The sequence below is a fragment of the Calonectris borealis genome, chromosome W (genome assembly GCF_964195595.1).
Source record: "Calonectris borealis chromosome W, bCalBor7.hap1.2, whole genome shotgun sequence".
In the NCBI taxonomy this organism is placed as follows: domain Eukaryota; kingdom Metazoa; phylum Chordata; class Aves; order Procellariiformes; family Procellariidae; genus Calonectris; species Calonectris borealis.
In genome coordinates this window covers 21,047,326-21,074,862 of record NC_134351.1, presented here as the reverse complement: position 1 = coordinate 21,074,862, position 27,537 = coordinate 21,047,326, and the positions used below count along the sequence as shown (strand labels likewise).

Below are 27,537 nucleotides of genomic sequence, written 5' to 3'. Positions count from 1 at the left end.
CACGAAGGAAAAGTCCTGTTTAACTAATCTGATATCCTTCTATGATAAGGTCACCCGCCTAGTGGATGAAGGGAAGGTGATGGATGTAGTTTTTCTGGACTTTAGGAAGGCTTTTGATACTGTCCCTCACAGCATCCTTCTGGACAAGTTGTCCAACTGTGGGATGAGCAGGTTCACGGTGCGCTGGGTGAAGACCTGGCTGAATGGCAGGGCCCAAAGGGTTGTAGTGAATGGGGCTACATCTGGCTGGCGACCGGTCACCAGCGGTGTTCCTCAGGGCTCAATTCTAGGGCCAGTTCTCTTCAATATTTTTATCAATGATCTGGATGCGGGAGTTGAATGCACCATTAGCAAGTTTGCTGATGATACTAAACTGGGAGGTGCTGGTGACTCTCTCGAGGGATGAGAGGCCTTGCAGAAGGATTGAGATAGATCGGAGCATTGGGCAATCATCAATGGCATGAAATTTAACAAGAACAAATGCCAGGTTCTTCACCTGGGACGGAGTAACGCCAGGCACAAGTATAGATTGGGAGAGGAGTGGCTGGAGAGCAGCCCTGCAGAAAGGGATCTGGGGGTGCTGGTTGACAGCAGGCTCAATATGAGTCAGCAGTGTGCCCTGGCAGCCAAGAGGGCAAACCGTATTCTGGGGTGCATCAAACACAGTATAACCAGCTGGTCAAAAGAGGTGATTATCCCACTGTATTTAGCGTTGGTGTGGCCTTCACCTTGAGTACTGTGTGCAGTTCTGGGCCCCACAATTTAAGAAGGATGTGAAGGTCCTTGAATGCATCCAGAGGAGGGCAACAAAGCTGGTGAAAGGGCTGGAAGGCATGTCCTATGAGGAGCGGCTGAGGACTCTGGGTTTGTCTAGTTTGGAGAAAAGGAGTCTGAGGGGCGACCTCCTTGCTCTCTGCAGCTTCCTGAGGAGGGGAAGTGGAGACGGACGTGCTGATCTCTTCTCCCTGGTATCCAGTGGCAGGATGCGTGGGAATGGCTCAAAGCTGCGTCAGGGGAGGTTCAGACTTGACATTAGGAAGCACTTCTTTGCCGAGAGGGTGGTCAAACACTGGAACAGGCTTCCTAGAGAGGTGGTCGATGCCCCGTGCCTGTCAGTGTTTAAGAGGCATTTGGACAATGCCCTTAATAATATGTTTTAACTTTTTTGGTCAGCCCTGAAGTGGTCAGGCAGTTGGACTAGATGATCGTTGTAGGTCCCTTCCAATTCATCTATTCTATTCTATTCTATTCTAGCTCAGCTGGTAAGACTATTTTAAAAGTACTTGAGTGGATTTATTCATTGATGTGATCTAGTCAGAATGTGACATATTAGGAACAGTAAGTTGTTTAGAAACTAGAATGAAAAGCAAGCGTTTATTTATTTATTTATTTATTTACATTCAGCTTAAGTAACTCAATTTTAAGGAAGTATAGCATTTTGGGGAAAACAAACAATGTGTTAGAGACTTTCAGAAAGGCATTAATTCAGGAAAAGATTCCTGGGGAATTCAACATGTGATGATTTGGGACACAGAGTCAATGTCTTGCAAGTTATTTATTATCAAGTGTATATATCCAAAGGACTGCAAATTTGGAAAGCTGTGTAGAACTTGGTAGTTAATTTGGAACAAAATAATTTGATGCATTGATTAACTTTGGAAATTATCCACAGACAATAGCAGTGTTTTAATTCATTCATAATTAATAGATTAAACCATATAGATCCTGATCCTTCTGTGTCATGCAGTCACTGCGTCTTCATGGATCTCAGCTGATATCTGCAGATTTCATTGAATGAATCTTTTACAGTTTTCTCAGTCTTAAAATGGAGAGTAATACCGGCCTAATTTATAATGGGTTGATAGGTTTAGTTAATCATTAATTTTATAGAGCATTCAGTTCCTTGTGTAGGGGGTGCAAAATAAATGTAGAAGATGAGTTTATACTTCAGAAACAATTTCTTTGGAGATTCTATTGAGAAATCTATCATGGTAGTGATCGCCATTCGGGAGAAAGGAGGTTGGATCACAGCTCCCTAGTTCTTATGAGCTCTTTAAAGTGAATTGCAGCAGATGGGAAAAAAGAAAATGTGGATTTCCCTGGTTTAGCATCTCAATACTCTTTCTGGAGGTCTGGAGGAATTATTTCTGACTCTTTTCTTTTTTCCTCAGGTTGGAGGTCACACAATGCTGCCTATTCATTGGATGCCTCCAGAAAGTATCATGTACAGGAAGTTCACCACAGAAAGTGATGTCTGGAGCCTGGGGGTCGTATTATGGGAAATCTTTACCTATGGCAAACAGCCATGGTATCAGCTCTCAAACGATGAGGTGTGTGTATTATATTTTCAAATTGCATAAAGGAGGGTGGCATTTTAACTGATGGTATGGCTTCTCTGGGGAAAGGACAATAGCAAATTTATTTAGTAAAAGCAATAACCCTGATATCATGTATTTATGGTATTGTCGCAAACTTTGTGGTTGAAGTTCTTCTTTTTCACCCTTTTCTCCCCAAGTTAGATGGAAGTTATCCAAGTAGGACTATACCAAGTTGGGATGTAGCTTCTTCCTTTGTATAGGATAGTCTGCTCTGGGTGTTGAGAAAGACCATGAGGCAATAAAAAGGAGCTTACTTGTCTCCCAAACTGGCATTGTGTGATTTCAGTTACATATCAGGAAATGTCATTGTCATGAAGTGGTTGTTCTAAAACATTCTTGAATAGATTGAAGGAATCTGGAGATCTCTTCATACCTGGGAAATCAAAAGTAATCCCTTTCCAGAGATTAGCCATGGTGGTACTCATGAAGTGTAAGGAGGGAGGGAGAGGTGCTCTATGTGAGACGATTCAAACAGCTTACTTCTGAGACGAGGTGAGATTGATAGACAGGTAGGGGAGGTATGGTATTGCTTCCCTACCACCGTTCCCTCATGAATAGAAGGGGTAACACAGGTTAACATAACATCGCATCACATCAGTCAAGGTATTGCTCCTTGACATCCTACATTACGGTGATTTTTCCAGATCATATCCCACTGCCTGTACATCTACCTAGAAATGCAGCTCTTCTGCAGAGGTGGCTAGGTGACTGCCACCAGTGAGGCTGCTGTGACTATTAGCAGCTAGCTCTTCTATGGGTGAGGCCTACATAATTGGCATGGCTACACTGATCCTTTCCTTGTGATTTCTCGTAGGTGATTGAGTGCATCACTCAGGGCCGAGTGCTGCAGCGACCTCGCACGTGCCCCAAGGAAGTATATGAGTTGATGCTGGGCTGTTGGCAAAGGGAGCCTCACATGAGGCTCAACATTAAAGAAATCCATTCCCTCCTCCAGAACTTGGCTAAGGCATCTCCAGTTTACCTGGATATTTTAGGCTAAAACATCGTAGCATTTCTTCTTATGGTCTGCATGAATGAACGTGTTCAACTGTCACTGAACTCGATTAAAATGTGTTCTTAACTTTGACAGTATTAATGACAAAGATATGGAGAAGCTTTCAAAGGGCAAGCAATGTGCACTTCTACATCTATAGACACAGTGTTGACTTTTTAGACATTACTGAAACATATCTTCACTCTCTCTCTCTTTCAGTTTCTATCATTTTTCCTCTCTCTAATCAATTTGGCTTCTGCATTATTGTAACTCTGCATAGACAAAGGCCTTAAAAACTTGATCTGTTATATCAGCAGACTCTCCAGTTAGCCCACCACAACTAACAATGCCTTGTTGTATTCATGCCTTTGATGTGGATGAAAAAAGGGAAAAATATATTTGACTTAAACTTTGTGATTTCTGCTGTACAGATACTGGGAGTCTCTTTGTATTCACCTCAATTTTTTTGCTTCAGCATGTGGGTGGAAAAAGACTAATGTTCTCTACACGAAGCATATTTCTTGCAGAGACAAAGCTAGATGGAATGAAAACAGCACTTATGTGATCCACTATCTGAAGGAACTATGGGATCAGATGGCATCCAACCCCACTAAAAAAACACTGAAACAATTTGATGGAAGGCAAGAGGTGGTTTAGCACTTTCCTTGGACAGTCTTTCTGAGGAGTAAAGGGATTGTTCGAGGAGGTGCATGGCCAGCATTTTTCATTGCCAGATACAAGTCTACGGTAAAAGGGAAAAAGATATTGTCTGTACTGCACACAATTATGTTACAAAATGATGAACAAAACACATGCCCTTATTTTGTCTTCTGGTAGGATATTGGCATGCCACTGGTATAAAAATGTTCTCCAGCTAGTCTTTGGTAATAAAGGCTGAAGCTAGGCTTATTAATGTACAGGATTAATTTCAGGATCAAGTGTTTAAACTAAGGATTTTGTTAAGATAGGGCAAGCTATAGATGCTGGGGCAGGTGTATCTTATACGGTGCTTGTCCAGCAGCGTATTCCTTCCTTCCTCAATACTTTTTTTTTTTTTAACTGTGCAAGCAAAACTGTGCATGGTATTTGTTGATTAATGCCCTTTGTGCAGAAATTAATCTCTCATCTTGTAGTACACCCTTGTACTAACTCATATATATATATATATAAAAACCTCATATAACTAACTCATAATAGCATAACTTATATTTCATTAGAAGGGGCTAATGGAGGACACATTTACAATGCTACAGATACAATAGACTGATATTACATGAATAATCTAAAGCACAGAGATCACTGGTTATGTTTGAGCCATGGTGGGGGATAGAGTGAGATCCCTGGACAAAATAAATATGACTCTGAGATTATGGCTTACTATTCGGAGTGCAAAGACCCTGAATTCAGCACCATGTTTGTGTCGATGCTAGTGCTGTCATTCCCAACATCCACATTTTAAAAAATTATTTCTTTTTGATTGGATGGGCATTGTACATGTACAGCATTTGCATGGCCACTGTGTTGATGACAAATGCATGGGTATATCTGTTGTTTTTCAAACCAGAAGTTGAAGATTTCAAATTTAGAGGTAGGTTTATTTTTAATATGAATTCTTACAAATGAAAACCTACCTTACCTAGTCCTCAAGACTTTTGCCTCCCTCTGTGAGGGGGCATTGCTGCAAAAAAAAGTGATCTTTCTTTTCTTTTTCTCTTTTTGTTTTTTTCTTATTGACATGAGCCAGATCAAAATAGTCCTTCATCTTTGTGTTGGGAGTATTGTATTTAATAAATTAAGCATTTTATTTTTGCAAGTGTTCCCATAATATTCTTAATATATAATTTACTTGCATATATTATTTATTGAGGCATTTTAGGTTTTCCTTCAGAAGCTTTTAGAGATAGCTCATAAATATTTTGAACATTTCAAAAGAAAACAGTTCACTGGACAATGGTGGATTTTTACCCTTCTCAATGTCATTGAAAAGGCGGCATTACAAATAAACATGAGAATATAACTATAAAGCCATATTCAGTTTTTCTTTAATAAACTAGATGTTATTTCTTAACCAGTACTGAACTGGAAACACACAAAAAGTCTAAGGAAGTTTCCTACAAAATTGGCCTTAAAATTTTACTAGACTGCCTTAGAAGTTCACATAGAAAGCTAGATAAAGACTGAGCATCCGGTGAAACCCATTGTCTTGAGAATCTGATTTTTATGTTTTAAAGGAATTTGCAAATAATTTTCAACATAGCAGTGGAGAAGGAAGGTGCTGATACTCTGCAGTGGGAAAGGGTTGCAGGTGGTGGAAGGGGAGGTGTTAAGCTTCTGCCTGCTGTATTCTGTCTTAGTTTCTTATGAGCTTAAGAAAAAGGCATCTGAGATGCTTCTGTTGCAACACAGGCTCCAGCCTGAAAGCAAACACATAGGTTTTGCAAGCACTGAAAGAATGTATACCCCCAAAAAACCCAACAAAAGCAAACCCAACAAACCCCTGAAATTGTACTTAGTGGCATCTTATTTTTGATTTACTGGTGAGACTATTAGAGTCATTTTAGAGAATAGCTAATGTTACAATGCATTGTGCAATAACATAGCAGTATGTTAAACTTCTAAAGGACCAAATGTTCTACAAAGCCACCAGTATGGATAACCTTAAGCTATATCATTACTCTTCTTGATCATGCATAAAAGGTATAATCAGAGTAGACAAGCTATTAACTGTAGTTATACATATTTTGCATTTTTTCATGAAAAGGTAATATATATGTAAAAATTTACATACATCTACATTACTACAGATGATAATTAGTGCTATTAATAAATTAATAAAGTCTGCTGAGTGACCAAAATAATTTTTTTTCTTTTTATATTTATTTTTCTATGTTTCTGAAATTCAACTTTTTAAACTGGTGTGCAGCAGAGGAAGTGCTAGAATGCCAGAGATATAACAACAAGCACTTTTTTCCCAAAATGACTGCTTAAAAATGTTTCTTCCATTCCCATCTCACTTGCTGATTTCTCACAAGGAAATGAACTAAGCTCCAAAAGCAGTTTGATTTACTGTCATTTCTGGGTTTGCACGATTGCTTTTTTATTGTCCTAGAATAACAGTGCAACTTCATTAGCATTTTATAATTGTCTGCAGTAATGAAATAATTCCAAGACTACTCGGACCGCAGCACTACTTGCAGGACAATGGTGAGAATGCCAAAATTCAGCAGTAATAATAGCAGCATTTGTGCGTGCTCTCTCTCTCTCTCTCCCCCCGCACCTTTTTGAGAGAGTGTTTCTGTTGTGGCTGATGTAGACTTTTACAAAACACTTTAAAAAGAAAAGAAATAACCCAATAAAATGATCAGGTCACTGGATGACTAAGGTACAATGGGAATGTGTTAGAACAAGACTATCTCTGGGATGTTGCAGCCTGTAAATGAATTCAAATGCTGCTATAAAATGTGAGAGAGGGGAGTGGGGAAGGGCAGGGGAACAGATCAGGGTTTCTAATAAAACATGAAGGTTTTGATAGCACAGGATGTTGTATTTTCTTATTGTCAGGGCTGGGATGAACCAGTGCTGCTTTGAATCAAGAGGTCCTTGAAGACCCTTAGTTAAAACATATGTGGGTTGTTTTTTTGTGGGAGGGGGGGTGTTACTATAATTAATCACAAATACGAAGCAAAAATAAAAAGTGTACATGTTTCAAGGAAAACACTGTGAATTTCACAACAGCAACAAAGTGACTATTTTGCCATCTTTTAAACATATATCTCAGGAGAAGAAAAAGGAAATGCTGGGTACATTATTTTACCGTCTGTGCATTCTAGACCAGGTCTACGGGGTTTTTTTGTTTGCTTGTAGAAGGCTCTGAGTGACAACGAGCTGGTAATTTATAAACACTGAATTATTTGGGCAAGGATAATAGAAGCTGCTAGTAGTGGGGCTGTTTGATAGAAATATGTAAGAAAACAGAGATCAAATCAAATCTTTAGAGGCCTATATCTTGCAGCTTATCATTCTGTAACTTAAAGAAAAGCAGCTATGAATGTTTTATATAAAAGTAATTTAATTCAACATTGATGTTTAATTGCATCACCAATAGAGATCGAATCAATTAATTATGAAATATTTGTCCCAGCCCTGCTTTCCACCTATACTTTATGTATGTACATATATTTCTAGATCTCTCTCGCTTTGTCACTTGAGATAGATAGATAGAGATATCTATATATAAATATAGATCTCCATATTGTCACCAAACTGTGACCTGGTGTGTAGCGCTATCTTTCTCCTTTCTTTTTTCTTTTTCTTTTCTTAATGTGATGTCTCTGCGCAAATATTTAGTGGTTCTCATTTTGCAGTTTGCTATAGCAAGTCATTGCTTTAAAATTTTGCATCTTGGCTGATTTTGAAGTGATGCCTACGTATCAGTGTTAAAAGTTTTGTTTGTGAATCATGTGTCCAGCTTCTCTCGACATGACATGGAAAGTCTCTTGTGTTATAGTGTATTTAATAAAAATGATGTCTTACAATAAACAGTGTCATCCAAAAGAAAGATACAATGATTACTTTAAAAGACATACATACAATTTTCATGAAGTGCTGTACGCTATTTTCTTTTTTTTTTTTTTTTTAATGTCTTTGTTTACCTCCATTCCTTTTGAAAAGGATGAAACAACCCTGCACATATGCAAGGTCAGTGAAGAAAGAGGGGGAGGAGGTGCTCCAGGCACTAAAGCAGATTCCCCTGCAGCCCGTGGAGGACCATGGTGGAGAAGATACCCACACTGCATCCCGTGGAGAGCCCACACCAGAGCAGGCTCCTGGCAGGAACTGTGGCCTGTGGAAAGCAGGTTTTCTGGCAGGACCCATGCTGGAGCATTTCTTTAAGAACCCACGTTGGAGAAGTTTGTGAAGGACTGTCTCCCGTGGGAGGGACCCCACACTGGAGCAGGGGAAGAGCGTGAGGAGGAAGGAGTGGCAGAGACAAAACGTTATGAACTGACCGCAACCCCCATTCCCCATCCCCCTGTGCTGCTGGGGGGGAGGAGGTAGGAGGTTAGGAGTGAAGTTGAGCCTGGGAAGAAGGGAGGGGTGGGGGGAAGGTGTTTTTAGTTTTGTTTTATTTCTCACTCTCCTACTCTGATTTTGATTGGCAATAAATTAAATTAATTTCCCCAAGCTGAGTCTATTTTGCCTGTGACGGTAATTGTAAGCAATCTCCCTGTCCTTATCTCGACCCATGAGCTTTTCTTCGTATTTTCTCCCCCTGTCCTGTTTGAGGAGGGGAGTGATACAGCGGCTTGGTTGCAACCTGGAGGCCAACCCATCACACTGGGCCCCCCAGCAAGTGCAGACAGGATAGAAATATAGTCTTTCAGTCTCCTAGCAAGAGAGTGGATAAAAATGAAAGCCGAAGACCTGTTTCCCTGGCAGTATTCTGTATGTAAGATGTGCATTTTGCTTTTGTTGCCTCTGATTGCTATTTCTAAACTGTCTTTTTTTAAATTGAGTGATTTTCAGCACTTGAATTATTCTATGAAGAGCACTGCTCATATCCCCAGTTACTGTAATTAACATTTTAAAAACTCACAGCTGGGAACTGCAAGTCTTTTGGAGACAAAATAGAATGAACATATGGAAGTCATATTCCCTGCTTCCCTCTTCTTCTCTCTCATCCCTGAACGAGAGGTTTTCAGTAGAGAGTCTGTTTACCTTCCTTTTTTTTCCCAAGCTGCTACATAAGAAAGAAAGTCTCTGCAAATAACTCATTATAAACTTGGGTCATCCCTTTTCCATTTATGTTTTTTGCACTGCTTCGTGATTTTGGGAATTATATTGACAAATTACATTATCACCAGTCATTTTTAACAACCCAGAATCTAAAGAGGCTTGGATAAGAGAAAGCAGATGGAAAGTAAACATGGTGCCTCTGATACCACAGAGGTCACTAAATAAATATGCACTTTGCTTGCTTAAAATAATGCCTATTGGCAGTAAATGTTTTCAGCCTTTTTGCTAGTGGGGGACTAATCATTTGGGCAAGAGCTAAGCTCTTTGCAATTTGTTCCAGTGCTCTTTTGGCTCGTGTTATGTTGTACAACCTCACTGACCTCAGTGATAGGCAACCAGGTAGGGATCAGTGAAGTTAGTAATATGAATCACAGGTAACATTGTTTTCCCAAGGTGTGCAAAATCCTGTAGCAGTTTCATAATAGGATATGTATTGCTTAGAGGTTACTTTCAGATTAGAGTTACTGCTAAAAAATCTACTTGTGAATGTGACTCAGGAAAGGGTTCAAAGATGGTTTTCTTGAGCCAGAATAGTATATGAAGCAAATTCAGCTGTCAACTCATTTTGGGCAAAGTTGAAGTTTTGTTTAAAAGCTGGAAACTCAACTAATGGATATTAAAATTCTTAATTTCAAGTCTGCAGCACTGACAAGCCCAACCTAGGGCCTCACCAAAAGTAGCAGCATACAACTGCAGAGTTGGAGACAGTGAGGCCCATAAAACCTGAACAAGCTGAGACTGTGGGAGACAGGATGTCTCCTGAGACCCTGCCCAAGGATCAAACCCTGCTACTGTTGTTTCGGTTTTCAGAGATCGAAACCTAGGGTTGGCTGGGGAAGCAGGCATGATAAGAAGGGAACTGGGGGGGGAGGGGGGGGTTAGATATTCTCATCCCTATGAAATCAATCCAGGGCCACACCAAAAATGCTAAAAATGACAGTCTGTAGCAGTATCTTGAAATGGTAGTGAAGCTGTTACATACACTGACTGGTATGAAGTGAGAATAATAGTAAAAGGTAGCAAAATGCAACTGGTGGTGTGTTCATCTTTCTGGCTGTTCTGTTACTTGAAGTATTATTGATGGCACTGAATAGCACTGTTAATTCAAGGTAAACCTTTCATGCTGATATTTTCTCTTCAAAACCACATTAGTGATTAAACTTATGTGGGCAATCAGTATCTTAAAAATTAATGCAGCACAGATTTGTTGAACTTTACCTTAGAAAGAGACAACATCAGCTTCCACTTTGCCTCTGTTCTCATACAGTAATCCATGATTCCCCAGTGAGCAATACATTCAAAAGGACAGAGACACACCAACTTATTTTCTGGTGATGCTTTGGTGAGCCTAATGCTAGCAGCCTTCATCTCACTGGCTACCCGAAGTTCAGTTTCTGTGTATTTCACTTCTGCTCTGACATAAAGCCTTTGTCAAGAAACACTAGTTACCATGGCAATGTCTCTAAAATAGAACAAATCCAACACACATCAATGCCTGTACAATAAATAGAATAAAGTACTACTTACAATACATTATTCTGCATTCACTGGGTAGGAATTTGTGTAGAGGGCTGCAACTAAGTTTTTTCATTTTATTATGGGAAAGCAATTCTTCAAACTGGAATTGGGAAGGAACAGAACAGAACTGGGGCCAGTAGCCTGGAATTAGAGGGTAAGAAAGCCAAGCAGCTGGGATCTCTTTCTAGGGAAGGGGGCATAGCCAGGTGACAATGTGCTCGCCTGGATGACGGCTGAAATCCTTTCGCATATCTCGCAACTCACTCAGGGATAGAGATCGGGTGGTTACTGTCTCATTTATGAGTTCTTCCTCTCCTTCTGAGGAAGAGGAGGAACCTGCCTGCCGAGTTATTCCTTGAGGGAATTCTTCCTCTTCCTCCTCCTGTACGCGTGATGGAGCCCTGCTTTCCTGGAGATGGCTGAACACCTGCCTGCCGATGGGAAGTAGTGAATGAATTCCGTGTTTTGCTTTGCTTGCGTTCGCAGCTTTTTCTTTCCCTATTAAACTGTCTTTATCTCAACCCACGAGTTTTCTCACTTTTACTCTTCCGATTCTCTCCCCCATCCCACTGTGGGGGAGTGAGCGAGCGGCTGTGTGGGGCTTAGTTGCTGGCTGGGGTTAAATCATGACAGTCCTTTTTGGCGCCCAATGTGGGGCTCGAAGGGTTCGAGATAACGACAGGTTTGATTGGAATGTGCTAGATGGAATTTATAGCTGTTATTGCTGTTTAGCTATTAATTGGCAGGCTCCTGTGCTTGCCATGGGGCTTGCTTGCCTTAGTGTATATTAGAGTCTAGTGCTCGTTAGTGGCTGCTTTTTGCTTTCGCTGCTTGCTGTACTGCTGTACTGCTGATCATCTTACTGTGCTGTGCCTGGGAACATTTTGATAACAGCAATGGCGATGCGCCTGGGCTGACAGATGGCCGGGGCATCGCTGCTGTTTCTGTGCTGCTGTACTGGACAGGCTGGAACTCCAGTGTGAACTCGAGTCAAAGGGACCTGTGGATGAGTCTACGTGGAAGCAGGACACCCCGAAGCATCTGTGGCTGTGAATAAGCCCATGCCAGAGCAGGTACATCTCGAAGCGTCTGTGGCCGTGATTATGTCCGTGCCACAGCAGGTATACCTCTGAAGGGATTGTGGCCCAAGGATAAGTCCATGCTGGAGAAGGTCCACCTCGAAGCATCTGTGGCTGTGGATAAGTCCATGCTGCAGCAGGTACACCTTGAAGCGTCAGTGGCTGTGCATGAGGTCATGCTGGAGCACCTCAAAGCGTGTGGCTGTGGATAAGCCCATGACAGGGGAGGTACACCCCTGGAGGGATTGCAGCCATGGGTAGGGCCATGTTGGAGCAGGTTTACTTCTGAAGGGACTGTGGCTGTGGGTAAGGCCACGCTGGAACCGGTGCACCTCAAAGCGACTGTGGCTGTGGATAAGTCTATGCTGCAGCAGGTATACCCCTGGAGAGACTGTGGCTCATAGGTAAGGCTCCACTTGGAGCAGGTACACCCCTAAGGGACTGCAGTCTGTGGATAAGTCCAAGCTGGAGCAAGGGCAAGGGGAGGAGTTCATTGCAATGTTAAACTCTGTAACCTGGCCCAAAGGGACCAGGGGTGGAGATTGTAATGGAAATACCTTTAAATTGTTGTAACCCATGATTTGAGTTGCATGTTTATAGGAATTACTATAGCAGGAACCACCTGAACCAATGGAGGACAAGCCTTACAAGAAGCAGTGCAAGTGCAGCAGTGACCCGACCTGAGCTGGCTTTGGTGCCCAGTAACTCCACACAACACACCACCTCTCCTGACCTGGGTGCGCTTGGTGGGTAATGTGGGAGAATGGGAAAGTACGATGTGTACCTCAAGGGGATTTAATTTTGGGTGAGAATAGCCGATGATTTGAATTGTACGATGTTAATTCCTATATAATACTGTATGTCATCACTACTATGGTCGCTATATGCCAAATCAACAGTATTACAGTAAAAATCACCCAGATATTAATGAAGAATGAATTCTGATGAAAACCAAGCAAAGTGCAACGATGATAGAACCGGACGAGCGCAGCAATAATGGAATCAGAACTGGCTTCAGCATGCAACAATTCAACACCACACACCATCTCTCCTGCCCTGAAGGACTGTTGTGACAGATGGAGCCCAAAGTCATGGACCAAATGAACTCAATGGACATTTGCGGACATTTTAAAGACATTTTACGGGGGTGGTCCATAGACTAAGAGAATGATATCTGTGTATTATATCAAAGGATGGGAAGGGGGATGGTGGTGAATGAGGTTGTATTGGATAGTGTGGGACCTGAGCATGACGTAAATGGTATGTAATAAGGGGTGGAGAATGTGCTGGTTTTGGCTGGGATAGAGTTAATTTTGTTCGTAGTAGCCAGTATGGGGCTACGTTTTGGATTTGTGCTGAAAACAGTGTTGATAATATAGAGATGTTTTAGTTATTGCTGAGAAGTGTTTACACAGAGTCAAGGCCTTTTCAGCTTCTCATGCTCTACCAACTGAGAAGGCTGGAGATACAGAAGAAGCTGGGAGGGGGCACAGCCAGGACAGCTGACCCAAACTGGGCAACAGGATATTCCATACCATATGACATCATGCTCAGTATATAAACTAGGGGAAAGCTGGCCATGTGCGGTTGGTGGTGAGCAATTGTTTTTCATTTGCATCACTTGTCTTTCTTGGGTTTTATTTCTCTCTCTTTTTGTTATCTTCCTTTTCATTAAATATTATTATTATTATATTTTATTTTAATTATTAAACTGTTCTTATCTCAACCCATAAGTGTTCTCATTTTTACTCTTCCGATTCTCTCCCCCATCCCACTAGGCAGGTGGGAGTGAGCGAGCGGCTGTGTGGTGTTTAGCTGCCTGCCGGGTTAAACCACAACATACTTATAATACATTATTCTGCAGTCACTGGGTAGGAATTTGTGCAGAGGGCTGCAACTAAGTCTTTTTCATTTAATTATGGGAAAGCAATTCTTCAAACTGGAATTGGGAAGGAACAGAACAGAATTGCTGAGTAATTGAAAAGACAGAGCTCTGGTTGTTAAGTTAAAGCCATTAACAAGGTTGCTCTTCATGGAGATGGCAATCCATCTCCCCCTAACTGTACTGGGTGCTGGATTAGGCTTATATTCTCATAGAAGTGTGAACTTTTTAAAGAGGTTTTAACAAGGCTATGTTTTATTTTGCAACAGATCACGGTTGGTATTCCTGGTTGGTCTGCTAAGCGCTACAGGCCACAGGGCAAAGATCTCATGAGGTCAGGACACACTGCACTAAGCCAGGCAGAGGGAACTAAGCCAAGTTTCCTTCCCTGAGATGGGAAGCGTTCAAAAGCAACTAGAAAAACAGCTAGTATTTACGCAGGTGTGAGACCAAGGCTGTGACACCGTGTGACATAGGCACAATTCCCAGCTGCATATCTGATCAAGTGTCCTGGTTCCGGCTGGGAGAGAGTTAACTTTCTTCCAAGTAGCTTGGGGAGTGTACTGTGTTTTGGGTTTGGTATGAGAGGAGCCTTGATGGCCCATTGATGCTTTGGCTGTTGCTGGGTGGTGCTTGCACCGGGGACTTTTTTTTTCTTTTCGGCCTCCCATGCCCTGCCAAGTGCAGGGGAAGCTGTGGAGGGGGGAGTATAGCTGGGGTGGTTGACCCAGCTGGCCAATGGGGTATTCTATACCATGTGACATCATGTTCAGTATAAAAACCAGGGGGGTGGGGGGGCTCGCCCCCTGTTCGTGACACGCGGTCGGCGGTCGGTGAGCAGTTGCATTGTGCATTGCCTGCTTTGTATATTCTGCTATTGTTGTTGTTATCATTGTTATTATTACTGTTCTACTTAGTTTTATTTCAATTATTAAACTCTTTTTATCTCAACCCGGGAGTTTTCCTACTTGTGCCCTCCCGATTCTCTCCCCCATCCCACCGGAGGTGGGGGGTGAGTGAGTGGCTGCATGGGGTTTATTCGCTGGCTGGGGTTAAACCATGACACCAAGACATGGATCTTCCTCTTCTGGGCTCCACACATCACCACAGTGATGATAACTGACTGATAAGAATTCACAGGCAAATAAGGAGGATTATTAGTATGGCAGAAAACATGAACTGCAGGAAAGGCCAAGGAAAAGATTGAAGAAGTAGTGATGGTAGTTTTGAAATAAGTAAAGTGATGCTGGAGCAGGGAAGCAGCTGATCTATGCTCCATGCTGCAGCTCAGAAATGTCATTTTACATATTAGGAAGAGCTTAAGCTAGGGAGACAGTGAAATGTCCATCTCTGGATATCTCAGAGCAAGGTGGCCAACCTATGCTATGAATAACATAGCTACAGATATTCTGCATTGGTGCCTCGATTTGGACTACATGAACCAGTGAGGACTTTTCCAGCCCTGTTATTCAGTGGTAGGAAGCACTTATGTACCACTTGATTGCCTCTGATACCCAGAAGCTTTCACCTTAGAACTGTTCTTCCTAATCCAATCCAGAGTGGTGTTCCCCAGTGTCAAGGTCTGTTCAGATCTCTCAAATTTACAGGACAACGTACTCTGTGATTTAAACTTTATTTCATGAGTTCATTAAGAAATATAATAAACAAACATGACAAACAGGGGCTCAATCCCCTTTTGCCCAGACTAGTCTATCACATGAATTCACTTATTCACCAGTCAAGTCATAAGGTTTCATAACTTTTAACCCATAACTCTTAATATCGTGCACCTATGAGCAAAAGAAAAGAATGAGTTACCTAGCCAATGGTGAGAGTGCTCATCCTTCCTCCTCCATCACGGTGCGGGCATCTCCTGTATCACACCGGGAAGCATGAAAGCCTTAGCAGTCCAGCTGCTGCTGGATCCACTTCAAGAGCTTTTTGGGTAAGCTGATGTTTTATACCCTCCAGCTTGGAGGTTTGGTCTATACCATTTCCATAAGTTAGTGGATTCTGAGGAAAATGCCAGAAAAAAGAGAATGGCTACCGGAGACAGCAATTTGCAGGTGATCATGGCTGCATAATGGCCCTTCAGCTCTTCCTGGCCACCTGTCCTGCCTACCTGGTACTCTCACTGTGACCTAATGGTGCTGCTCCCAGCATACATCAGGCCTTAGCATGAGCTGGTTTAGCCAAAATCTAAGCAGGAGTTGAGTGAAAAGTAACATCCAGGGCTCAGTATTGGTGCCATTTTTGTTCAATATCTTTCTCAATGATCTGGACGAGGGGATCGAGTGCACCCTCAGTAAGTTTGCAGACGACACCAAGTTGGGCAGGAGTGTTGATCTGCTTGAGGGTAGGAAGGTTCTACAGAGGAATCTGGACAGGCTGGATCGATGGGCCGAGGCCAACTGTATGAGGTTCAACAAGGCTAAGTGCTGGGTCCTGCATTTGGGTCATAACAACCCCATGCAACGCCACAGGCTTGGGGAAGAGTGGCTGGAAAGCTGCCCAGAGGAAAAGGACCTGGGGGTGTTGGTCGAGAGCTGGATGAATATGAGCCAGCAGTGTGCCCAGGTGGCCAAGAAGGCCAATAGCACCCTGGCTTGTATCAGAAATAGTGTGGCCAGCAGGACTAGGGAAGTGATTGTGCCCCTGTACTTGGCACTGGTGAGGCCGCACCTCGAATCCTGTGTTCAGTTTTAGGCCCCTCACTACAAGAAGGTGTCCTGGTTTCGGCTGGGATAGAGTTAAATTTCTTCCTAGTGCTGTATTTTGCATTTAGTATGAGAAGAATGTTGATAACACACTGATGTTTTCAGTTGTTGCTAAGTACCTTGTCAAGGACAGCTTCCGTGCTACCAAGCAGAGATGGGAGGAAGCGCAGCCAGGTCAGCTAGCCCAGCTGGCCAACAGGGTATTCCATACCAGGTGACATCATGCTCAGTATATGAATGGTAGGCGTGATCCAGGAAGTAGCGATCGCTACTTGGTTATCGGTCAGCACAGGTGGTGAGCAATTGCATTGTGCATCACTCATTTTGTATATTCTATCATTATTATTACCATTATTTTTTTCTCTTTTCTGTTCTATTAAACTGTCCTTATCTCAACCCACAAGTTTTTCTCACTCTTACCCTTCCGATTCTACCTCCGTCCCAATGGGGTGGGGGGGAAGTGAGCGAGCGGCTGCGTGGTATTTGGCTGCCTGCCAGGTTAAACCACGACAGTCCTTTTTGGCACCCAACATGGGGCTCGAAGGGTTGAGATAACGATAGATCTGACCAAAGTGTGTTAAGGCAAAACTGATTATAAGCATTCATTATATTGATTGGTCACAATGTTGATATATTGGCTCTCAAAGTTGTGGGCCTGGCTCTCAATGTTGGGTTATGTAATACCTTGCTTGCAGTATATGTTCCCGGTTGTGCTGTTTATCATTATTCAGAACTGGGCCAAGGTTATCATTTTGCTGCTCCTTTATGATGTGATGAAATCATTGGTCATGAGTCTACTCTGGTATCTGCACTCAGCACTGCCGTCATCTCCGTACCTCGGGAACCACCTCTTAGAAACTATTAGTAATTACACTTCTTTCTCCTCGGAGAATGAATTTAAGGGGGAGACAGGATGGGACACTTTCTCCCGCTTGTTCATCTTCCCTTCCATATCTCCAGAAACTCCTTTTTCTTCTACCCTCTTCACGAAGATGTCCACAATATTCCCTGAGAATTTTGAATATCCTTGGAATGTTCAAACAAGCATGTTCATATTGCTATGTCTCCTGAATGTGGTTCAGACCTTGTTTCGAGTTAAACAACTATTCAGGAATACTGTTCAGAGATCGACCCCAGCAACAGACACGGTGGCTACTCCAACCTCCGCGACAGGCACTGTAGCTACCCAAACCCCAGCAACTGGTACTACAGCTGAACCAGAGGACCAACCCTTAATGGTATCCATCGCCCCTGTACAGAAGAAGAAATCTTGGAAGGGAAAGTCAGGTCGTTTAGAAAGGGATGATGGAAAAGCAGGGCCATCACGAGGAGGGGAGGAGGAAGAGGAAGAACTCATAAACGAGATGGAAACCACCCGATCCCTATCCCTGGGTGAGCTGCGAGATATGCAGAGAGATTTCAGCCGTCGTCCAGGCGAGCATACTGTTACCTGGCTGCTCCGATGCTGGGATAATGGGGCCAGTAGCCTGGAATTAGAGGGGAAGGAAGCCAAACAGCTGGGATCCCTTGCTAGGGAAGGGGGCATTGACAAAGCAATTGGAAAAGGGACACAGGCCCTCAGCCTCTTGAGGCGACTGCTGTCAGGTGAGAAGGAAAGGTATCCCTTCAAGGAAGATGTTATATATCGCCCAGGCAAATGGACCACTATGGAGAGAGGTATCCAGTACCTGAGAGAACTAGGCATGCTGGAGGTGGTTTATAGTGACCTGGACAACGACCAAACGCCCAAAGATCCAGATGAAGTCCAGTGCACGCGACCCACATGGCGGAAGTTAGTACGGAGCGCACCAGCGTCGTATGCCAATTCGTTGGCAGTACTGTGCTGGAAAGAGGAAGAAGCACCAATGGTGGATGACGTGTTTAGCAGCCTCCGGGAATACGAAGACACTGTCTCCTCCTCCCTTGTCTCGGCTGTGGAGAAACTGTCCCAGAGGGTCCAGCAATTCAAAGAGGATATGTCCTATTCTCCACCTGTATGGACCAGTATCTCAGCCATTAGGAGTCAGCATTCTTCTCCTCAAGAGAGAGGATATCGAAAGTACACACCACGGGGCACCCTGTGGTTTTACCTGCGTGACCACGGAGAGGACATGAGGCAGTGGGATGGAAAACCTACCTTGACCCTAGAGGCACTCGTATGTGAGTTGCAAGGAAAAACAATCACACAAGGGGGTTCTCCCAGGAAAAATGCTGCTCCAGTTGTCAGGAAAAACCTGTCTCATGATGGTCCAGTTTCCAGTGAACAGTTCCCCAGACAGAGTAGAAGGGCTGATCTTACTTTGGATTGTAATGGAGAAATTCTTGACTCGCGTTTGCAAGAAGTGAGAGATGGATACTATGACCAGAACTAGAGGGGCCCTGCCTCCAGCCAGGTGGAGGAAAGGGACAACCGGGTTTACTGGACTGTGTGGATTCCATGGCCTGGCACATCAGACCCACAGGAGTATAAGGCTCTCGTGGACACCGGTGCACAGTGTACCCTGATGCCATCAAGCTATAAAGGGGCAGAACCCATTTGTATTTCTGGAGTGACAGGGGGATCCCAAGAGTTAACTGTATTGGAGGCCGAAGTGAGCCTAACCGGGAATGAGTGGCAGAAGCACCCCATTGTGACTGGCCCAGAGGCTCTGTGCATCCTTGGCATAGACTACCGCAGGAGAGGGTATTTCAAGGACCCAAAAGGGTACCGGTGGGCTTTTGGTATAGCTGCCCTGGAGACGGAGGAAATTAAACAGCTGTCCACCTTGCCTGGTCTCTCGGAGGACCCTTCTGTTGTGGGGTTGCTGAAGGTTGAAGAACAACAGGTGCCAATCGCTACCACAACAGTGCACCGGCAGCAATATCGCACGAACCGAGACTCCATGATCCCCATCCATGAGCTGATTTGTAGACTGGAGAGCCAAGGAGTGATCAGCAAGACTCGCTCACCCTTCAACAGTCCCATATGGCCAGTGCAAAAGTCCAATGGAGAGTGGAGACTAACAGTAGACTATCGTGGCCTGAAAGAAGTCACGCTGCCACTGAGTGCTGCCGTGCCAGACATGCTGGAACTTCAATACGAACTGGAGTCAAAGGCAGCCAAGTGGTACGCCACCATTGACATCGCTAATGCGTTCTTCTCCATCCCTTTGGCGGCAGAGTGCAGGCCACAGTTTGCTTTCACTTGGAGGGGCGTCCAGTACACCTGGAACCGACTGCCCCAGGGGTGGAAACACAGCCCTACCATTTGCCATGGACTGATCCACACCACACTGGAACAGGGTGAGGCTCCGGAACACCTGCAATACATTGATGACATCATTGTGTGGGGCAACACAGCAGAGGAAGTTTTTGAGAAAGGGGAGAGAATAGTCCAAATCCTTCTGAAGGCCGGCTTTGCAATAAAACGAAGGAAGGTCAACGGACCTGCACAGGAGATCCAGTTTTTAGGAATAAAATGGCAAGATGGACGTCGTCAGATCCCAACGGATGTGATCAATAAAATAACAGCCATGTCTCCACCAACTAACAAAAAGGAAACACAAGCTTTCTTAGGCGTTGTGGGCTTTTGGAGAATGCATATTCCAAATTACAGTCAGATCGTAAGCCCTCTCTATCACATGACCAGGAAGAAGAACGACTTCAGATGGGGCCCTGAGCAACGACAAGCTTTTGAACAAATTAAACAGGAGATAGTTCAGGCAGTAGCCCTTGGGCCAGTCCAGGCAGGACAAGATGTGAAGAATGTGCTCTACACCGCAGCCGGGGAGAATGGCCCTACCTGGAGCCTCTGGCAGAAAGCACCAGGGGAGACTCGAGGTCGACCCTTAGGGTTCTGGAGTCGGGGATACAGAGGATCCGAGGCCCGCTACACTCCAACTGAGAAGGAGATATTGGCAGCATATGAAGGGGTTCAAGCTGCTTCAGACGTGGTTGGTACTGAAGCACAGCTCCTCCTGGCACCCCGACTGCCGGTGCTGGGCTGGATGTTCAAAGGGAGCGTCCCCTGTACACATCATGCAACCGATGCTACGTGGAGTAAGTGGATCGCGCTGATCACACAACGGGCCCGAATAGGAAACACCAGTCGCCCAGGAATCTTGGAGGTGATCACGAACTGGCCAGAAGGCTAAGATTTTGGAATATCCCCAGAGGAGGAGGTGACATGTGCTGAAGAGGCCCCACCATATAACAAACTACCAGAAAACGAGAAGCAATATGCCCTGTTCACGGATGGGTCCTGTCGCCTTGTGGGAAAACATCGGAGATGGAAGGCTGCTGTATGTAGTCCTATACGACAAGTCGCAGAAACTGCTGAAGGAGAAGGTGAATCGAGTCAGTTTGCAGAGGTGAAAGCCATCCAGCTGGCCTTGGACATTGCCGAACGAGAAAAATGGCCAGTACTTTATCTCTATACTGCCTCATGGATGGTGGCAAATGCCCTGTGGGGGTGGTTGCAGCAGTGGAAGCAGAACAACTGGCAGCGCAGAGGTAAACCCATCTGGGCTGCCGCATTGTGGCAAGATATTGCTGCCCGGGTAGAGAACCTGGCTGTAAAAATACGTCACGTAGATGCTCACGTACCCAAGAGTCGGGCCAGTGAAGAGCACCAAAACAACCAGCAGGTGGATCAGGCTGCCAAGATCGAAGTAGCTCAGGTAGATCTGGACTGGCAACATAAAGGTGAATTATTTATAGCTCGGTGGGCCCATGACACTTCAGGCCACCAAGGGAGAGATGCAACATATAGATGGGCTCGTGATCAAGGGGTGGACTTAACCATGGACGCTATTGCACAGGTTATCCATGAATGTGAAACATGCGCTGCAATCAAGCAAGCCAAGCGAGTAAAGCCTCTTTGGTATGGGGGACGATGGCTGAAATATAAATATGGGGAGGCTTGGCAGATTGATTATATCTCGCTCCCACAAAGCCGACAGGGCAAGCGCTATGTGCTCACCATGGTAGAAGTAACCACAGGATGGCTGGAAACATATCCTGTGCCCCATGCCACCGCCCGGAACACCATCCTGGGCCTTGACAAACAAGTCCTATGGCGACATGGCACCCCAGAAAGAATTGAGTCAGACAATGGGACTCACTTCCGAAACACCTTCATAGACACCTGGGCCAAAGAGCATGGCATTGAGTGGGTCTATCACATCCCCTACCATGCACCAGCCTCCGGAAAAAATTGAACGATACAACGGGCTGGTAAAGACAACACTGAGGGCAACGGGCGGTGGAACATTCAAGCATTGGGACGCACATTTAGCAAAGGCCACCTGGTTAGTCAACACTAGGGGATGTGTCACTCGAGCTGGCCCTGCCCAATCCAAACCCTTACGTACTGTAGAGGGGGATAAAGTCCCTGTCGTGCATATGAGAAATATGCTGGGGAAGACAGTCTGGGTTGCTCCTGCCTCGGGCAAGGGAAAACCCATCCGTGGGGTTGCTTTTGCTCAGGGACCTGGGTGCGCTTGGTGGGTGATGAGAAAGGATGGGGAAGTCCGGTGTGTACCTCAGGGGGATTTAATTTTGGGTGAAAACAGCCAATGAACTCAATTGTATGATGTTAGTTATTACATAGTACTGTATGTCATCACTTCTATGGTTACCATATGCCATATTAACAGTATTACAGTAAGAATCACCCAGATTAATGTAGGATGAACGCCGATGAAACTGAGCAAGGTGCAACAATGATAGAACCGGATGAGCGCCCCGAACTGGCCTCCGCGTGCAAGAGCCCAACACCACACACCATCTCTCCTGCCCTGCAAGACTGTTATGACAGGTGGAACCCGAAGTCATGGACTACATGAACTCAACGGACGTTTTAGAGGGATGGCCCATGGACTAAGGGAATGATATCTCTGCGTGTGTATTTATCAAACAGCCGGGAAAAGTAGCGGTGACTAATTGGAATGTATGGGAAAATGTGAGACCTGGGCATGATGTAGATGGTATGGAATAAGGGGTGGATATTGTCCTGGTTCCAGCTGGGACAGGGTTAACTTTCTTTCCAGTAGCTTGGGGGGTGTGCTGTGTTTTGGGTTCGGTGTGAAAGGAGCGTTGATGGCCCATTGATGCTTTGGCTGTTGCTGGGTGATGCTTGCACCGGGACGGGGGAGCACAGCCGGGGTGGTGGACCCAGCTGGCCAATGGGGTATTCTATACCATGTGACATCATGCTCAGTATAAAAACCAGGTGTGGGGGGGTGCTCGCCCCCCGTTCGTGACACGCGGTCGGCGGTCGGTGAGCGGTTGCGTTGTGCATTGCCTGTTTTATGTATTCTGTTATTGTTGTCGTTATCATTGTTATTATTACTGTTCTACTTAGTTTTATTTCAATTATTAAACTGTTTTTATCTCAACCCGGGAGCTTTCCTACTTGTGCCCTCACGATTCTCTCCCCCATCCCACCGGAGGTGGGGGGTGATCGAGCGGCTGCGTGGAGTTTATTTTTGCTGGCTGGGGTTAAACCACGACATGGGTTTTTTTGTGTGTTTTTTTTTAAATGGACTTACCTTGAAACAAAGAGAATTTTACATAGCAAAGTGTCTTAGATATTTGTATGTCGCGAATGAGTGGTTTAGAGGCCGCTTAAAGAATCACCGTCAAAGAAATTAGCAGAAAGTGATTTTAATAGAGATTTATAAAGGTGCGACCTAATAGAATTCGATGGCAAGGTTCACTCTATTACTTAAAACACGGGTGAAATATATAAGGGAAAATCATCTAAGGGTTTATATTTTAGCAACAGTCTAGGTTTCATTCACAATTTAGCAACACTTAATTATCAACTAATCATTAACAAACTTTAGTAACGCCTAATCATTAACTATTCACTATTTGCAAAGTAGGTTAGTAAGTCTACTACAATCACAACTTAATTACAGATTACGCTTACTATTAGTGCACACACAGAGAAATGTATATATATATATTATGTACAGAAGGCATACCTGTTAAAAATTCCCCTCGATTTCAGTGAAGAAATACTCACATCGAATGTCTAGGCATTCCCTCTCAACGGGCGAATGGTTGAGCTTCGAAAGGGACTCACCCAGGACCCAGCGGTCCTCCGAATATCGTAGGCCTGAAAGATCATAAGCTCTGAGAGGCGTCCCACTCAGAGGGAGATGCTGGGTGCAGCCCGCTGCGGTCCTGGAGAGCTCAAAGGGCCTCACTTAGGACCACCGTTTATAGGCTCACAAGATGGTTGGCTTTTAGTCATCTGTAAATTTCCACCCTGGCCACAGTCCCAGGTGGTAATTACTAAAGAATTCTCAAGGTTTCGGTGTTGTTCTGCTGGACACCTGGGCCGGACAGTAGGAGTATGTTCCCAGCCTCAGCTATGCAGAGCCTCTGATACAGTCAAGGAGTGCTCAACTGCCAGACTCAATACACCAAGGCCGAGGTTTCATGGAAATTTCTGAGATCAACAAGCGGCCCTGATCAACAAGTGGCCCAGGGAAGAAGTGGGGTATGAATGCACCACCACATTGTATGCAACTATGTTATGTTGTGGAAAATTATAATTTCTGTACATAGGCATGTTAAGTAGTATGTCCTGTTCTTGTCAAGAGCATGCAGTAGAGTTTCTGTATTTTAGCAGTGGCATGCAGTGCTATCCTTGGCTCTATCTATTGTACTTATGTAGCAAAGGAAAGCAAAGAATTTTAGAGGTATATTTAAGAAGGAAAACAGTATTTAGTAACCTTGTTGATGACCAGATGAGACTTAAAATAAAGAAAAGGTCAGAAAGGTTACATGTTCTTGGCATTTTTCAACTCATATTTTAGCTGGCTATAAAGATGTGTGTGTGGGGTGTTGTTTGGATGGTTTGTTTTATTCTTTGGTTTGCAAACTAGATGGTGCATGATTCAGTGTGCAGGGCCAGACTCTCCTCTTCTTGTTGGTTCTAGGCATTTATTATGTGACTGACTTTGCTGGAGTTATACCAGGCTTGTTTTGATGTTCAGAGCCCGCTGACTTCAGTGAGCTTAAAGGCGTAAATAAGAGATAAAAGAGTTGAGGGAGTGCCCAGACAAGCAGTGAAACAGGCACTGCCTTTCCTTCAAGTTCCTGCAAGGTGCTGGTGGGGTAAATGCTGCCAGACAAATGTAGTGTATTGAGAAAAAGGACAGGGGAGGAGTCTGTTGGCGAGTGTTGGTACAGGTCATAAAATTATGTTTATTAAGAAAGAATCATTAATGACTTCTAATATATGAATACAATATTGATCGTTTTCCTTTGTTGTGTTTTTAGGGTCTCATGACTCATTTAGCTTCTACATTGATGAAGCCTCTCCGGTTGGGCCTGAGCAGCCAGAGACAGTCCAGAATTTTGTGTCTGTTTTTGGGACTGTGGCTAAAAAGCTGATGAGGAAGTGGTTGGCTACACAGACCATGAACTTCACCAGCCAGCTGGGGACAGGTATACGGTATTTTGATCTTAGAATTTCCACCAAGCCCAGAGACCCACACAATGAACTCTACTTTGCTCATGGTTTATTCAGTGCCAAAGTCAAGGAGGGTCTGGAAGAGATCAATGCATTTCTCGCTGACCACCCAAAAGAAGTGGTCTTCTTGGACTTCAATCACTTCTATGGGATGCAGAAATATCATCATGAAAAGCTTGTCCAAATGCTCAAAGACATGTACGGAAACAAAATGTGTCCTGCTATATTTGCCCATGAAGTAAGTCTCCAGTACTTGTGGGAAAAGGAACACCAAGTGCTGGTGTTCTATCACAGTCCAGTGGCTCTCGAGGTACCATTTCTTTGGCCAGGTCAGATGATGCCAGCTCCCTGGGCAAACACAACAGATCCAGAAAAACTGATTCAATTCCTCCAGGCATCAGTCACCGAAAGAAGAAAGAAGGGCTCCTTTTTTATATCTCAAGTAGTGCTGACGCCAAAGGCTAGTACAGTGGTGAAAGGGGTTGCTAGTGGTCTCAGAAAAACGATCACAGAAAGGTAAGTTTTTGGCGGGTAAGGTGTGCTGACTGTGCTGAATGTGTGTGTTTGGTAACGCTGCTTTTCTAATTCCTTTTAAAGAAACTCGAGCAGATGTGTTTCTTCCATGCTACTGTGAGTTAGAGTCAGAATTTGGGCATAATCCTAAAATATTTAGAGAAACACACTGAAGGAGAAGCTTTTGTATCTTGAAAGAAAATCTGGCACTAAAGCCTAATGAGATCTTATGGGATTGGCTTGTTTGGTTTTTGTTTGTTTGGGTTTTTTTTTTCTTTTTCTGAATGCAGGTTTGTCCATTTGTTTTGTTTTTTAAATGTGGTTTCTTACCATGAGCACTGAACATCTTTCCTCGGATTTCCTTACTGGATGTGGACAAATCTATCTGAATGATCTAGATCATTGTCGTGGTTTAACCTGTCAGGCAGCCAAATACCACGCAGCCGCTCACTCATTCCCCCCGCCCCCGCAGTGGGACGGAGAGAGAATCAGAAGGGTAAGAGTGAGAAAAACTCGTGGGCTGAGATAAAGACAGTTTAATAGAACAGAAAAAGGGAAAATAATAATGATAATGATAAAATATACAAAATGAGTGATGTACAATGCAATTGCTCACCACCCGCGCTGACCGATAACCAAGTAGCGATCGGTACTTCCTGGATCACGCCTACCATTCATATACTGAGCATGACATCACATGGTATGGAATACCCCATTAGCCAGCTGGGCTGGCTGTCCTGATTATGTTCCCTCCCATCTTGTGTACCTAGCTCAGTCAGTAGGCACGGGAGCTGTCCTTGGACTAGGAGGGCACTTAGCAACAACTGAAAACATCAGTGTGTTATCAACATTCTCCTCATACTAAATCCAAAACACAGCACTAGGAAGAAATTTAACCCTATCCCAGCCGAAACCCGGACAGTATCCACCCCTTATTCTATACCATTTACGTCGTGCTTAGGTCTCACATTTTTTTAAAAACATTTCAATTAACCACCCTATCTTTCTTTTTAAATATACACATATATATATATGTACAAACAGATATCATTCCCTTGGTCTATGGACTATCCCTCTAAAATGTCCATTGAGTTCATTTAGTCCATGACTTTGGGCTCCATCTGTCATAATAGTCTTTCAGGGCCGAAGAGATGGTGTGTGGTGTAGGGCTGTTGCATCCTGAAGCCAGTTCTCATTTCGGTACTGCTGCGCTCGTCCAGTTCTATCATCGTTGCACTTTGCTCGGTTTCATCGGAGTTAGTTCATTCTTCCTTAATCTGGGTGATTTTCACTGCTATACCGTTGATAGCAACCATAGAAATAATGATATACAATATCATATAACAATTAACATCATACAATTCAGTTCATTGGCTATTTTCACCCAAAATCAAATCCCTTTGAGGTACACACCGGACCTCCCCATCCTTTCGCATCACCCACCAAGTGCACCCAGGTCCTTGAGCAAAAGCAATCCCACGGATGGGTTTTCCCTTGCCAGAGGCAGGAGTAACCCAGACTGTCTTCCCCAGCATATTTCTTATGTGCACGACAGGGACTTTATCTCCATCTACAGTACGTAAGAGTCTTGATTGGGCAGGGCCAGCTCGAGTGACAGATCCCCTGGTGTTGACTAACCAGGTGAATTTTGCTAAATGTGTGTCCCAATGCTTGAATGTCCCACCACCCATTGCTCTCAGCGTAGTCTTTGTATCGTTCGATTTTCCCAGAGGCTGGTGCATGGTAGGGGATGTGATATACCCACTCAATATCATGCTCTTTGGCCCAGGTGTCTATGAGGGTGTTTCGGAAATGAGTCCCGTTGTCTGACTCAATTCTTTCTGGGGTGCCATGTCGCCATAGGACTTGCTTTTCAAGGCCCAGGATGGTGTTCCGGGCAGTGGCAGGGGGCATGGGATATGTTTCCAGCCACCCGGTGGTTACTTCTACCATGGTGAGCACATAGCGCTTACCGTGGCGGGTTTCTGGGAGCGAGATATAATCAATCTGCCAAGCCTCCCCATATTTATATTTCAGCCATCGTCCTCCATACCAAAGAGGCTTTACTCGCTTGGCTTGCTTGATTGCAGCGCATGTTTCACATTCATGGATAATCTGTGCAATAGCGTCCATGGTTAAGTCCACCCCTCGATCATGAGCCCATCTATATGTTGCATCTCTTCCTTGATGGCC

At 44.2% G+C, this 27,537-nt stretch overlaps 1 pseudogene; it reads left to right on the top strand.

Moving 5' to 3' along the window:
* The first annotated feature begins 18,147 nt into the window (after window positions 1–18,147).
* Window positions 18,148–25,351, top strand: LOC142075011 (PI-PLC X domain-containing protein 3 pseudogene; annotated as a pseudogene).
* Window positions 25,352–27,537: the final 2,186 nt, after the last annotated feature.